At 46.7% G+C, this 14891-nt stretch overlaps 1 protein-coding gene across 1 annotated transcript in view; it reads right to left on the bottom strand.

Moving 5' to 3' along the window:
• Positions 1–13294, bottom strand: part of TBATA (thymus, brain and testes associated) — a 136027-nt gene extending 122733 nt beyond the window's left edge. Inside the window, exon 1 of the mRNA XM_029609296.1 lies at positions 13165–13294. The gene's annotated coding sequence lies outside the window, so the exon portion shown is untranslated. The remainder of the gene's footprint in view (positions 1–13164) is intronic.
• Between the last annotated feature and the right edge of the window lie 1597 nt (positions 13295–14891).

Raw genomic sequence — 14891 nt, 5'->3', positions numbered from 1 at the left:
TGCCTGGAAAAGGTGTGTAAGGAGGACCACGTCGCAGCTCAGCAAATGCCAACAGGAGACAACAATCTAACCTCTGCCCACGACACTGCCTGAACCCTAGTGGAATAAGCCCTAACCTGACTAAGCAATGGCTGCTCAGCAACCACATATACGGCCATAAATACCTCCTTAATCCAGTGTGCTATTGTAGCCCACAAGGCCGGCTCACCCTGTTTACCTCCACCATGGAGAACAAACAGGCGATCCGTATTTCTGAAAGGCTTAGAAACCTCCAGATACCTCGCAATATGTCTTTTGACATGCAAGGGCCGCAACAGATGATATTCCTCTGCATCTCTTTCCCTGTCCAGAAATGGCAGGGAAATAGACTGATTCAAGTGAAAATCCAAAACTACTTTTGGCCAAAAGGAAGGAACAAATATGCAGCTGCCTTGGAGTCACTCGAAGGAACGGCTCCCAGCAAGACAAGGCCTGCTGCTCGGATACTCTATGCGCAAAACAAACTGCCACAACAAACACCATTTTCAAGGTCAGTAACTGCAAGGAAAGGTTACGCATCAGTCAAAAGGTGGGGCCCGCCAAAAAATTCAAAACCAGATTAAGATTCCACAAGGGCACTGGTAACCGAAAAGAGGACAAAGATGTTTCACTCCTTTCAAGAAACAGGCCACATCTGAATGAGCCGACAAGGGTCCACCATTCACCTAACCCCTAAAACAGGTAAGAACCGCCTCCTGTGCCCTTAAGGAATTAAGGAATAACCCTTTACTCAATCCATCCTGCAATAATTCCAGAATGAGAAGGATCTTAACTGCACGAGGAACAACCCCTTGATCTTAACACCAAACCTCAAATGCTTGCCAAACCCACACTTAGACTAAGGAAGTGGAGAACTTTCGTGCTTGTAGCAAGGTGGCAATCACTGCAGTAGAATATTGACACTTCAGCAAGAAAGCCCTCTCAAGAACCATACCGTAAGAGAAAATTGAGTCGGATCCTTGTGAAGAACAGGCCCCTGCCACAGCAGATTCCTATGCTCCGGAAGACACTGTGCTCCGGAAGTCAGAAGGGGAAGTCTACCAGGAGCCTTCGTAGATCTGCATACCATGGTCTACTGGGCCAATCTGGTGCCACCAGAAGCACCATCCCCGTGACCCTCGATCTTCCAGATCACTCTGCCCAACATGGGCCACAGGAGATGGCATACATCTCGCCTTCCAGTCACTCCTGCACAAAAGCATCAATTCCAAAGGACTTTGGATCTCTCCTGTGACTGAAGAAATGAGGACCCTTTGCAGTGCAAGAAGTCACTACTAGGTCCAGAAACGGAAGGCTCCAGGGACCCACTATCAGCTGAAAGATCTCATTTGACAATTCCCATTCTCCTGGATCCAAATTTTGTCTGCTATTCTGCCCATTCCATAAGCTAGGCTATTTCCTGTGATACTTGCTGCTCTTGGTTCCTCCCCGCTGATTGATGTAAGCCACTGTCATTGCATTGTCTGACATTATTTGGACCATTCGGCCCTGCAATCAGTCGCCGAACCGCAAGATTGGCAACCGGACCAGCCAATTGATACTCCAGAGAGACTCTTCTGGACTCCAGTGCCCTTGCTCTGTCAGCTCCTGACAGTCATCCCCCCCCCTCCCCAAACCCTGGAGGCTCGCATCTGTTGTGAGTACCAGCCAGTCTGGGGAGCTTAGGGAAGCCCTCTTTCTCAGATAATCTGCCTTTAACCACCACTGCAGGTGAGAGATACCTCCATCTGCAGGCGAAGCCAAATCGAATAATCCTGAAACTGTGGGCTCCAACAAGACAGCAGGGAGCACTGAAGAGGACGCATATGCACTCTCACCCACAGCACTACTTCCAAGGTCCCCGCCATCAGTCTGAGCACCTGTAGATAGAACCACACTGTTGGGTGTATTGTGTTCATTAATAAATGCACCTGCTCCATCAACTTCTGAATACAACCCTCCGGCAGGAGCACCCTACCCTACTTCATGTCGAACCGAACACCAAGATACTCTAGCAATTGAAGTGGCTGGATTGCTGTTGGCCAGGTTCACTACCCAAACGAGCTCCTGCAACAAGCAAATCACTTTGTGTGACACCAGGAGGCTCTCTTCCAGAGTTGTGGCCTGAATCAGCCAGTCGTCCAACTCTGCCGCCACTACCACCATAACTTTGGAAAAGGTTCTGGGTACGGTGACCAGACCAAAAGGCAGCGCTCGAAATTGATAATGATGCCCCAAAACTGTGAACCACAGAAAACGTTGATGCTCTAGCTGGATGGGAATATGCAGGTACACCTCAGACAGATCCAGAAACTCCCCCAACTACACAGCCATTATCACTGAGCGCAAGGTTTCTATGCAAAAATGAGTCACCTGCAAATAACAGTTGACCCCTTTGAGATTCAGGATGGGACGAAAAGATACCTCCTTCTTGGAACAATGAAATAAATGGAATATCAGCCCGTATTTTCTTGAGACAGCACTGGAACCTCAACTCTCAGACTGAGGAGCCTTGACAATGTACACTCCACTGCCTGCCTCTTTAGTGTGGAGTGGCAGGGAGACACCATGAACATGTCCCGAGGAACACTTCGAAACCCCAGTGCATATTCATCTCGTATCACTTCCAGGACCCACTGGTCTGACGTGATTTAGACCCACCTCTGATAAAAGAGAGAGAGGCGACCTCCTATCTCCTGTTTATGGGGGTGTGTCGGCACATCTTCATTGGAAGTCTCAGGGGGTTCCACTATCCGAGCCCGCACCCCATCTGGGCTGTCTGTGATGAAAGGACTGAGACCTATCAAAAGGTCCAGTCCTCTGAAAGGCCACTCCTCTGTAAGGTTGAAAACATTTGAATCCCCTAGCACGACCTCTCATGATAAAGGATCATGGCATCTGCTTCTTATACTCTGGTAAGCAAGGAACTGGGGACTCGCCCCACTTATTGGCCATTTTCTCCAACTTGCTCCCAAACAAGAATGAGCCTTTATAGGGTAACTTCGTAACTAGAGGTTGCATCAGCCGACCAATTTCTCAGCCATAACTGATGCCTGGCCGTTATTTACTGAAGCCACCCCTTTGGCTGAGATGCGGACCAAATCGCAGCCTGCATCTATCAAAAAGGTGGCTGCTGGCTCCATCACTGCCCTGGAATTCACACCAACATCAACTTCATGAGAGAGAAGTAAACAGGAGAGAGCCACCAGGGAACAACATGAAGTTACCTGCCAAGTCATTTCCACTGCTTCAAATGCTTGCTTAAGGATGGCCAAAGCATATTTGCTTTCTTGCAGCTGGATCCAGGAGGTACAGTCCTTCCAAGACTCATCCCCCTTTGAAATTAGCTTCCAGGGCGCCCCATTGAAGATCAATTAATTCTTGAATGGGCTCCATACTAGGGGAAAAAACAAGAAGCTTTACACAAAGAAATCAAAATGGGATCTTTCTTTGGCTCAGACATGGATTCAGCCCCAGGCACTCCCAGCATCTTTCATGTCTGGGAAATCAGAGCCGGTAACTCATCTCTATGAAAGAACCGCAACATAGTCCTATAAGGTTCCAATCCCAGAGGAATTTCCCATCCTCCAGAGAGTAAGTATTGGCTTCATCATCCTTGCCATCTGGGTCCCTATCGGGAAGACTGGCCACCAATCTAGGTGTACTTCGATGCTTAACCGCAGCCCCAGGCATGCAGGCCTGCAACTCTGACATGGCAAGATTGGTCAGGGCAGAGGACTGTGCCTGAAAAAAGGACAGCAATCCTTGAAAAAAATTCTACCTAAGAAAAGACAGAAGGATCCATGCCAAAACCAGGAGGCACCTGTCCTATGCCCATTGAACTACCTTCCTCTGCTGACGAACCAGTTAAGGGAGTTTCAAAGTCAGGCGCCCCCTTCTGACACGTTTTTACCCAGGCCCACATCAGGCTGGGAAGAACCAGACTTAGTAAAATCATACAAAGGCAATTCCCACTGAGCCTCCAAGCATCGCTGACATAAGTTAGAGGGAACACCAGGCTGAGATGCCCAAATATGACAAGCCACACAGAAAATTACTACAATAAAAATCTGTGAGCCAGTCAGGAGTCGAACCAAAAATCTTCTGAGCCATAGTCAGATGTGTTATCCATTGTGCCATTGGCCCTACTAGGTAATGTGCTTAGGTTTCTTAGCTATAGGAGCCATCGGTCTGTCAGTACGCTTTAACAGGTGACTGAAAAGTGTGCGTCCAGCTGTATTCATGCTGCAAAAAACTAGGCATCCAAAATTTAAGCATACAACCCTATGCCTTGACGAGCGCCCAAACATTGAGTACCCTTAATGCTGCTCAGATTGTGCGTATTGGTAAGCGCATGCCTCAAATAGACGCCGCTACCAACTGGATGTCCAAGCAGGCACCCAAGTGTCCAAAAACTAGGCACACAACTGGACACACAGCCGAACACACTCGCATGAAACGACAGTCCTGAAAAGGGCAGCCTAATGCACAGGAAAATGCACAAAAACGCCACTGCAGCCTACCACACAGTGCACAGTGATAAACCTAAGAGCAGGGCCTAGCCCAAAAAGGCTGCTCAATTTACCAGACTGTCCATGTCCCCTAAACTCCCTCAGAGGTGGGAACAAACGTCGGATCGGCGCACAGAGCACGGAGACCAGGCGAAGAAGGAATCCTTACAAAAAATCCTCCTCTGTTCTTTTTTTTCACTTTACCTTAGCTCAGCCCAGCCCATCCTGGCTGAGTACAGAATTGGTCTCCGGCTGCGGGGTGAGAGGGCATATACCATCATTGCCGCGCTCAGCTTCTTGCACCTGCTTGCCTTTCAGCTGTCTTTTACAGCTGAAAGCCAGCTACCGGACCAAGGCACTCATCTGAGGGAAAATTCAATATATATCACCTCAGGAATTCTCAACTGAGGGAGGGACCATATGGTATCATCACAGGAGAGCGGGGTGAATTAATTTTCTCTCCTTCTGAAAACTTTAAGCAACTCCCAAAAGGGAGATGCACATCCACCATCTGCTGGAGATGGAGAATACTGGCAGGCTGATGTCACTGCAGGAGCGTATATACTGTGATGTCAGCTTTGCTCCAACTCCATCTGCTGGTAGAGGTGCACACACTTGATCTGGATCCACCTGTCTAAATGCTAAGAAAAAGCAAAATTGATCGCACTCATCATGCTCTGCATGCCTGCTGGGGTAGCTCCTACCAACAGCTTCATGATACACCTCCCTTATCCCCCCTCTGTTATCATCTCATGTTTAATGTTTTATCATTTTTAGAATGGTTAAAAAAAACAAGCAAACAAAAACAAACAAATCTTGGGTTAGGCAGCAGTGCTACACATTGGCATGCAGAGGACCTGGGTTTCATTCCCCAGGTCAGGCATTCTGCTCCCTGGGCCAGCCAAGGCTACGGATGCTGCGGAGACAGCAGGGAGAGAGATCCGCTCACAGTACAACAGTGACAATTAGTGACCAGATGTCTGCATAGTCCCTGGCCAAGGCTGTTGCTGCAATGGCTGGACTGGGTGAGTTGGGAAAGGATCCTGAAGCAGAGCAAAAAATCCCTGTATAGTTGTAAATGAAGGCTCAAGGTGCTCAATCTCAGCCTTAAGCTCTGATAGAAATGGAAGCTCCTAGAGGCCAGGAGGAAACTTTGGGGCTGAAATTAAGAAAATTATTTTAAGTTATGATCTTGTGAGACTCAATATCAAACGCTTATGAAAAGTACTGCTGGAACAGCAATGCGATGTCACAAAGACTACATAATTTTACTTTCAAACTCTGAGCCTGACGTAATAAAGCGCAAGTAACAAAATTGCACGGAACTTTAGTGCACATTTTCTGTACTCATGCACTACAAAAAGAGAGTTAACTCCCGATGCAGTAAGCTAATGGCATGCAACTGCATCGGGAGGCTAAAAAAAGTGCACAAACCCAAAATGTGCACACAAAAATCTTCTTAACATGCTTTCTGTCCATAAATTTCACACACACACACACACACACACACACACACCCCAATCCCCAGAGAAAAACACTAGCCCCAGAATGGAGAGTTCACTTTACTCCATCTCTGACTCAGGAGTTACAATTCCAGTGCTAAGAAAACATGAGTTAAGCCTATGCACCTCTCTGCATTGGGGAGTCAGAGCTAATGCCTTGATTAACATGGGATTTGCAAGGAGACACACTAATTTGTATGGTTTTACTTCTGTTTATGTGAACATTTTTCGTGCGCTAAACTCTCGACGCAACTAGTTTTCTACACAAAAGAATGTGTGTGTACACCTGCACACACTGATAGTGCCCTCACACGGAAATCCTTTGCAAATGAAGGCATTAGCTATTATCCCCCAATATAGAGAGGGGTGCTGGCTTAACTCATATTTTCTAAGCTACTCCTGGTCTGAGATGGAGAAATGTTTGCAGCACTGGTGTCAGTCCATGGGCAGAAGCTGGAGTTGCGGTGCTGGGACCCAGGTGTGGCTCAAGGCAATCTGCTGCCTGAGGAGAGGGATGAGATTGTGCCCCCACCTCTGTCCCCACCCCCTCTCCTTTTTCCACACACACACCCATACATGCATACACACTCATTTATTTATTTATTTTTCATTTTTATATACCGATGTTCCTGTATAGAATACATATCGCACCGGTTTACAGAGAACTGAACTGTCACCTCACTTCTCTCCCTCTTCCATATACACTTGCACTCTCATTGTTTCTTCTCACCTCAATTCTCATTAGCCACAGGAACCTCCTCTTTCCCCAGGCCCACAAAATTCTGCATACTTTATATTGGTCAAAGTAACACAATATACATGTGAGTCTTTTAAGTAATTACATTTTAAATTAACACACAAAAAAGATTACTTAAAGATGCAGAATTTTAAATATTTTGAATTTCCCTAGAAGTTCACTATAAAAGTGTCCCTTCCACTCTCTCTCCCTACTCCCCTGGCCACTTTGCCCTCTCAGGCCTCACCTCTTTCACCTGCCAGAATCTCTCCCCTCCACCTCTAGCCTCAACCCCTTCCACTATCTCCACTCCCAGAGTTTGACCCTTCTCTCAATTCTGCCCCTCACACAGGCTCTCTTTGTCCCTTTTTCTCTCTCACACACACACATGCTCCCTTTCTCTAATACACATACACACACCCTCATACAGGATCCCTCACTCTCTTGCACATACATCCCCTCATACAGGGTCTCTCTTGCACACACATCCCCTCATACAGGGTCTCTCTTGCACACACACACACATATCCCCTCATACAGGGTACCTCTCTCTCTCTTGCATACACACCCACACAGACTCCCTTTCTCTCTTTCACGCATACACCCTCACACAGGCTACCTATGTCTCTCTCTCACACACACTCTCTCACACATACAGAATCCCTTCACACAGGCTCCCTCTCTCACAAACAAGCAAACTCACATACATACAATCCCTTTTTCACATACACCACCTCCCAATTTCTCATGTACATACACAATCCTTCACAATCTCCTCACATAGGTTCCCTCTCTCTGGCACCCACACTCAAGCAATCTCACACATGCTCTCTCTCCCCCCCAAGCACCCTCATAAATGCTCTCTCCCCCTCAGCACCCTCACATATGCTCTCTCTCACACACCCCCCAAGCACCATCACACATGCTCTCTCAACCCCCAGTCTCACAATCTCTCACACACGCACATGCACACACACCCTCTACACACACTCACTCTCACTGGGGCCTTCATCTTTGCTGTGGGTGGGACAAGCTCCACTCTTGATATGCCGGAGCCTTCATCTTCACCGCAAGTAGGACGTGCTCCACTCACGGCATGCCAAGGCCTTCATCTTCACCACGAGCACAGCTCGCATGCCCCCCCACCCCACCAGTGCTGACTGACAGCGCACTAGCCCAATCATAGCCAGCCAAGGAGGAGCATGGGAAGGGGAGGGGGTTAGCACATATACTGGCATTGCTGAAGAACCGTCCGAAAGGAAAGGGGGCGTGGAATGTCTTAAAGAGGCAGTGCCGATCAGCTGGGCTCGTCCCGTTGCTCCTGCCTCTTCTGACAAAAGAGAAAAGACCCATTACCTGCAGGCTTATACTGAGGTCTCCTGCCTTTCTTTCTCTTTTTTTTTTTTTTTTTTAAATCTTAATATACGTTAGGACCTTAGACATAAAAGGCACACTGGGGCCTTCCTCTTCGCTGCGAGCCATTTTTGGGAGAATTCTGTGCAAATTCTGCACTCCACAGTAGCGTAGAATTTCCCCAGGACTATCCGGAAGCCTGCGGGACCTTTGTTGTCTTGGTGGCAGGGTGAGGCGGCTGCTAGAGGAGATTGGGGGGGGGGGCAGAATTTGCTGCTTCCAAATTTTGCCGCCTGAAGTGGCTGCCTAACCCTGCCTCATTATAGAACCACCCTGTTGGGACCTGCAGTTGGTATTTTATGCACCGAAAACATGCTTTGTGCATAAAAAGTATGTTTTTGCCCATATTTGTTCACAAAACATGCTTTTTGTGAAGAAATCCTGATTTTGTTTGCACCAAGCCTTTTCTTTGTACACATTCTCTGTTTTGCGTGCATTTTACGACTTCCAGTGTATCAGCACACTATTAGCTTATTACATCAGATGTTTTAAAAAATTAGCCTGTTTGTTAAGAAACTGTGTGCTGAGTTTCAGTGCACAGTTTTAACACTCAGCTAATTACATTGGCTTCCTATATTCTTTATTCTTGCCTCAGTTCTCCTCATTATTAAACCATCCCTCCACCCCAACTCCCACACCTCCAATCCCCAAGCACCATCAGCAATTCTCATTTCTCATCATGCACTATCTAACTCTCATAGTTAATTCTACATGCAGCTGTTGTCATCTCCCTCCATTTACCAACACCTTCTTAATTGTCTTGGTGCATGGCAAACGCCATGGTTTCAGACAAACAAATGCATGCCAGTAAATGCTGCAATAAGGTGTGCTATATGCCACCCTGTATCCTTCATGCCAATAATGCTGCATTCTGTCTGTGTGTGATATACATGCTATTAAGATGGGGCAGTAGGGCCAAAAAAGTGTTGGTGAGTGGTTCTCAGTAGTCTAAAATTATTTTCAATCAAGAAAGAGTAAAGTTATTTTTACAAGAAAAAAAAAAGGTCTACCAGTTCTTGTTCACCCATCTGTCTGGCATCTATCTGTCCTCAGTATTACAAATGCCTATAGCATTCAACAGTACTGTAGCCCCCATGGTAGGCCCACCTAGTAACTCGAGGTGGGGATTAGGTATGAGCGTAGGGGGTTGGGGGCCACGTTCACATTCAACGTGAGACGTACGAACAGAACAGTGGTCTCTTGTGAAGATTTGATGACCTTCGGAGTGAGGAAACTCACTCCAAGAAGAGATTTGGGCAATGTTCTCTCAACCTAGCTTGATGGACACTCTACCTGGGGACACGCCCCTTAATGCGTTACCAATGCGATATTGGTAAATGAGGCCCTATGTGTCCATATTACAACCTAAGTGGTAAGTTTACATGTATGCTCGGGTCGGGACAGACATGATAGAGATACTGCAGTAAGTGCTAAAGGGCAGGACTGAGTACAGCTACATCAATTCATTCAGTTCAATTAATGTATTTCATGTTTAATTTAAAAATCTGAATGATTTAGAAAAACAAGCATGCAAGTCAAAATGCACCAAACAAATCATATAAACAGTACAGTATAAATAGACTCATGACGTCTGGCGCTTTACTAATGTAGAGAATCTGAAAAAAACAAAAAAACAGGTATGCCTCCATAATCTGTTCCCCCAATACTGAAAACATTCTTTCGTGCAATTAATAAGCTAGTTCTTAATATCTTAATAAACTAGTTCTTAATATTTTTCAGAAATTCTGCAAGATACTCTGAAACCACCTACCTGGTTTTGTAAACCAGCAATACAATTTATCTAAAAGTGAAACTGGTATTCACTGTAATTCTATCAAATACAGTATACATGAACAAAGATACCTGCTACTGTAATTAGTCTAGCAGCACTTAATAAATTGAAATTCTGAAAAAAAAATCCAGTAGGTGGGCAGTAGTATGGAGGTAACAAGGAAGGCTGCAGAACAGAATGCAGTTAATGCACTGTAACCAAGTTGGGGGTGTTATAAATCTGGTTTAAGAGTCACTGCTCTTATATTGGGAGGTCAACTGGACCCCATGTCCGGTCGGCCAAAGTAATGTGGCACCAGGCCACTCGGCGAGCAGTAGCTCCGGGGTCCGTGCCACGCAGGGAGGGGAGGAACCGCGGGGAGGTCAGCCGGCAGTCAAACCATGGCCCCTTAGGGGTAATAGTAAGTAAGTTGGGAGGAGGGAGGAAGGAGCTGGAGCTGGCGAAGCACGGTCTGTAAAGCCTGCAATTCGTCAGCTTCAGCAAATTCATATTGCGCTGTCCTTTCCTCATTGGCCCCTACCGGTGACGTCATGGGTGCGTAGGGGGTTGTCTGGCTGCGCGCTGCCAGATCACTGCAGTGCCTGGCGTCACAGCAGCCGACTCAGTTGCTTCCCTCCCACCCGCCCTTCTCTGTTGCTGTTGTAAAAGGGGGTTGTTTTGTCGCAGCAGGGGGGTGATTATCGAGGCGGATGGCCCGAGCCACCACAGTACATATGTTCTATCTGTAAGCTTCATTCCTGTTACAATTTGGATTGGCAGACGACTGGGTGCAATTGTCTAGTTCGGGCTCCTTGCTGGGAGGTGGTGGGGTCGGAACTCTGTTCAAGGCTTGGAACTGCTAGCTGGGCGGCTGGTGTTGACCGTCTTGCTGGGAGGTGGCAGGCAGTTATTCGACGGGCATCCCATTTGTTGTATTAAAGCTGCGGCCCTGTTAAACCCAATGTATTGTCTGTGTTTTATTTGAATTGTAAAAGGGCGGACGTGAGCGAGTTAAGTCCTGGCTGCCTATATTATAAATTCGCACACTGTTGTCTTTTGTTTTGTTTTGTTTTGAATAACATTTCCAATTTTTGAGGTCTTTGTTGGATGGCTTGTGCTTGGTTTGTAGTTAATATGATGTCTGCATGTGGTTCTGAGGATCAGCACAACAGATTAATAGCAGTGGAAATGCCTATAGCAAAGCAGCTTTTCAAGGTCTCTGCTAATTTAAGCTCAGGAATTAAATAATAATGTTTAAAAGACATAAGACATAAGAAAATGCCATACTGGGTCAGACCAAGGGTCCATCAAGCCCAGCATCCTGTTTCCAACAGTGGCCAATCCAGGCCATAAGAACCTGGCAAGTACCCAAAAACTAAGTCTATTCCATGTAACCATTGCTAATGGCAGTGGCTATTCTCTAAGTGAACATAATAGCAGGTAATGGACTTCTCCTCCAAGAACTTATCCAATCCTTTTTTAAACACAGCTATACTAACTGCACTAACCACATTCTCTGGCAACAAATTCCAGAGTTTAATTGTGCGTTGAGTAAAAAAGAACTTTCTCCGATTAGTTTTAAATGTGCCCCATGCTAACTTCATGGAGTGCCCCCTAGTCTTTCTACTATCCGAAAGAGTAAATAACCGATTCACATCTACCCGTTCTAGACCTCTCATGATTTTAAACACCTCTATCATATCCCCCCTCAGTCGTCTCTTCTCCAAGCTGAAAAGTCCTAACCTCTTTAGTCTTTCCTCATAGGGGAGTTGTTCCATTCCCCTTATCATTTTGGTAGCCCTTCTCCATCGCAATTATATCTTTTTTGAGATGCGGCGACCAGAATTGTACACAGTATTCGAGGTGTGGTCTCACCATGGAGCGATACAGAGGCATTATGACATTTTCCGTTTTATTCACCATTCCTTTTCTAATAATTCCTAACATTCTGTTTGCTTTGACTGCCGCAGCACACTGCACCGACGATTTCAATGTGTTATCCACAATGATGCCTAGATCTTTCTTGGGTTGTAGCACCTAATATGGAACCTAACATTGTGTAACTATAGCAGGGGTTATTTTTCCCTATATGCATCACCTTGCACTTATCCACATTAAATTTCATCTGCCATTTGGATGCCCAATTTTCCAGTCTCACACGGTCTTCCTGCAATTTATCACAATCTGCTTGTGATTTAACTACTCTGAACAATTTTGTGTCATCTGCAAATTTGATTCTCACTCGTCCTATTTCTTTCCAGATCATTTATAAATATATTGAACAGTAAGGGTCCCAATACAGATCCCTGAGGCACTCCACTGCCCACTCCCTTCCACTGAGAAAATTGCCCATTTAAAGAATGAAAACGAGGAATGTCAGTTGGTGCTTCAACTGCGTAAGATCTGAATAAAAATCAAAACAAAGTGGCTCTTAATCCTTGTGTCTGCTTTAACCAGCAATTGGATTCACGTTTTCAACGTGTGGGGCTGTAAGGAGTTTCTTTGCCTCTCAGTCATTGCCTAACTACAAATCATTTCTTCCGTTTCTGAATCTCACTTTGGATTTACTAACCTAGCCCTGTCGCGGCAGTGTCACCCTCGTTTTAAGCCCCCTTCATTATACTTTCATTTCTTTGGGTTACTCCAGCAGACCAGGAAGCAAAGTGGCTCCTTCCTTTAAAGGAGAAGGTCCCAGCGGAGGCGTGGGACGGGCGGCTGCCGGTGCCGGAGCTGATCGTGAAGCCGCACATCTCTCCAGTGCAGCAGCAATGCATTTGCTTTCAAGGTTGTCCCTTCTACATCTTTTACGATTGTCCTTGGCTACTGGGGCTCCGAGCACTGAGCGGCTGATCCCGCTCTGAAGGGGGGGGGGGGGGGGAGGGCTGCTAGCTCTGAACACTAATCGGGAATCCAGAGATCACCGGACAACAGGAGTGAAAAAAAATAGATAAATACCAACCGATGTTGTAACCTCCTACATTAATGTACTGATGACACCCCCCACCCTGCTTCGCGATCAGCCGTGACGCAAAAGCCCAAAAATCCCATGGCAGGCAAGTTATTGACTAAATCCGAGTTCTCCCCGTGCCTGAAAGAAATCCCCTGCTGAGATCAGCCGTGTGCTCAGTCTACAGCGACCTGCTCAGTAAATTGAGCGATAAATAGGAGAGCGCCTTAGATCGCAGCTGAAAAGGGAAAGACGACGAAGCTTACCCCTATGTGGCGCTCCGCTCAGAGAAGCATGTGACCGATTGCCTTTCCCCTCCGCCAGAAAGCCTCGGAAGGTTTGTGTTTGCTCCGCGCCGTCCGGAGAGGCTGCATGTCGGTTGCTAGGAAACGCCGCCCTCCACAACACTGGAACGGAAGCCGGAGCCGCCCCAGCATCCCCCGGCAGAGACACCCACATTCGGTCCTTCCCACTCTCCGACAGCAACCCCAGCTCTGGCTCTACCCAAAGCCACGCTAAACTCCCCCAGGGTCCCCAGTAACAAAATGTGCACCTCCCCGGCTCGGGGTAAGCGCTCTCTACAGGGGTAAAACTAGAGTTTAACCCACTTAAATCAACCATAGCTGGCTAAGAGGGATTTTAGCCTTCAGAAAGTAAACGCAGAATTCATAATTCATGGGCAGACTTCTGGCCACATAAAAAAATGGAAGCGCCTGCAACGTCTCTGTCTTTTCTAAGTCATGCTAGTTGAAGTGTAGTAGACATGTCACTGACACTTGCCTCACCCTATCCTTTAACATCAGCAGCAATCTGGCCCACCTAGGCTGCCCTGCTCTTCCATATGATAGCTTACACTTTTCTTCCCCCACTCTATCCCTTCATTCCCATCTATCCTTTCATATCCTATCTCCCAGGTTCTCTCATGTCCCCTTTCTTTGCAGCCTCTCATTCCTTCCTCCACATCCCTTGCCTCTCTCGCTAGCTCATTCCTCATTCGCATTTTCCATGTCTCCTGTCACTCTCCCCTGTATTCCTTCATCCTCTCTCCCCCAGTATTCATTTGTTTTTTCTCTCTTTTGCCAATTCTCTTTTCATTCTTCCCCCCCCAGCCCCCCCCCCATTTCGCTCTCTTTTCCATGTCGTCCCTTCCTGCGCAGCACAATTGAATTTCATAAAGTTGTAGCTGTAGTTAGGAGAGCTTCCTCTGGCTGCAACTATCCTCAATAAAGCCAGTTTTAGAGAGTGGAAGAGAGGTTATTGCTCTCTCATGCACCGCTGCAGCCTGCCATCACACTTGCGGGCCGATGCAATAAGACATGCATTAAAACGGGCACTAGTATTGAGCGCCCATTTTCCTAATGCACACACAGCCACGTTTCCTGGGTGCCCAAAGCAATATTTTAATGAGCTGCTGCATTGAAAAGGATGCGCTAGGGAAGAATTATGCATCCCTACTGGAGGGGGTGCCCAGGTGCCATAACTGTGTGCCCACAATTGTAACAGGGTTCAATACGAGCATCCATTTTATCCTTCAGGTCGATTTGTGGACGCCCAATAATAGCAAGGAGCGTGTCTATTATGTGTGTATAGGATGCGTCCAGAATTTCTTTTTCAGCAAGTTGATACATTAGGCGTTTATTCTTAAAACACTGCAAGCAGTAAGCATTTTTCAAATAAAGGTAGGAACCACACAGGACACTATTTTTTAAATTTCTCCTGAGCCCTTAATTCACAGATTGATTAAACGCCAGCACCAGGGCTGGAATTAAATTTGCTGCATTAAAAAGTGTGTGTTGGGCACTGGGGGATTTCCTGCATCAGGGAGTAATAGCTAATAGTCTCATCTCATGGGATTTACATGTGATGAGCACTATTGGCTATGCGTTTGTTTGGGCATGCACATTTCGGACACACTAATCTCCTTGTTACATCGGGTGCTAATCTAGCACGTCCAAAACATGTACTAAGCTGAGTGCACTACTGTTGCATTGGC

The sequence above is a fragment of the Rhinatrema bivittatum genome, chromosome 7, assembly GCF_901001135.1.
Source record: "Rhinatrema bivittatum chromosome 7, aRhiBiv1.1, whole genome shotgun sequence".
Classification (NCBI taxonomy): Eukaryota; Metazoa; Chordata; class Amphibia; order Gymnophiona; family Rhinatrematidae; genus Rhinatrema; species Rhinatrema bivittatum.
Note: the sequence above shows the minus strand (reverse complement) of the source record. Positions and strands in the feature narration are given on the sequence as shown.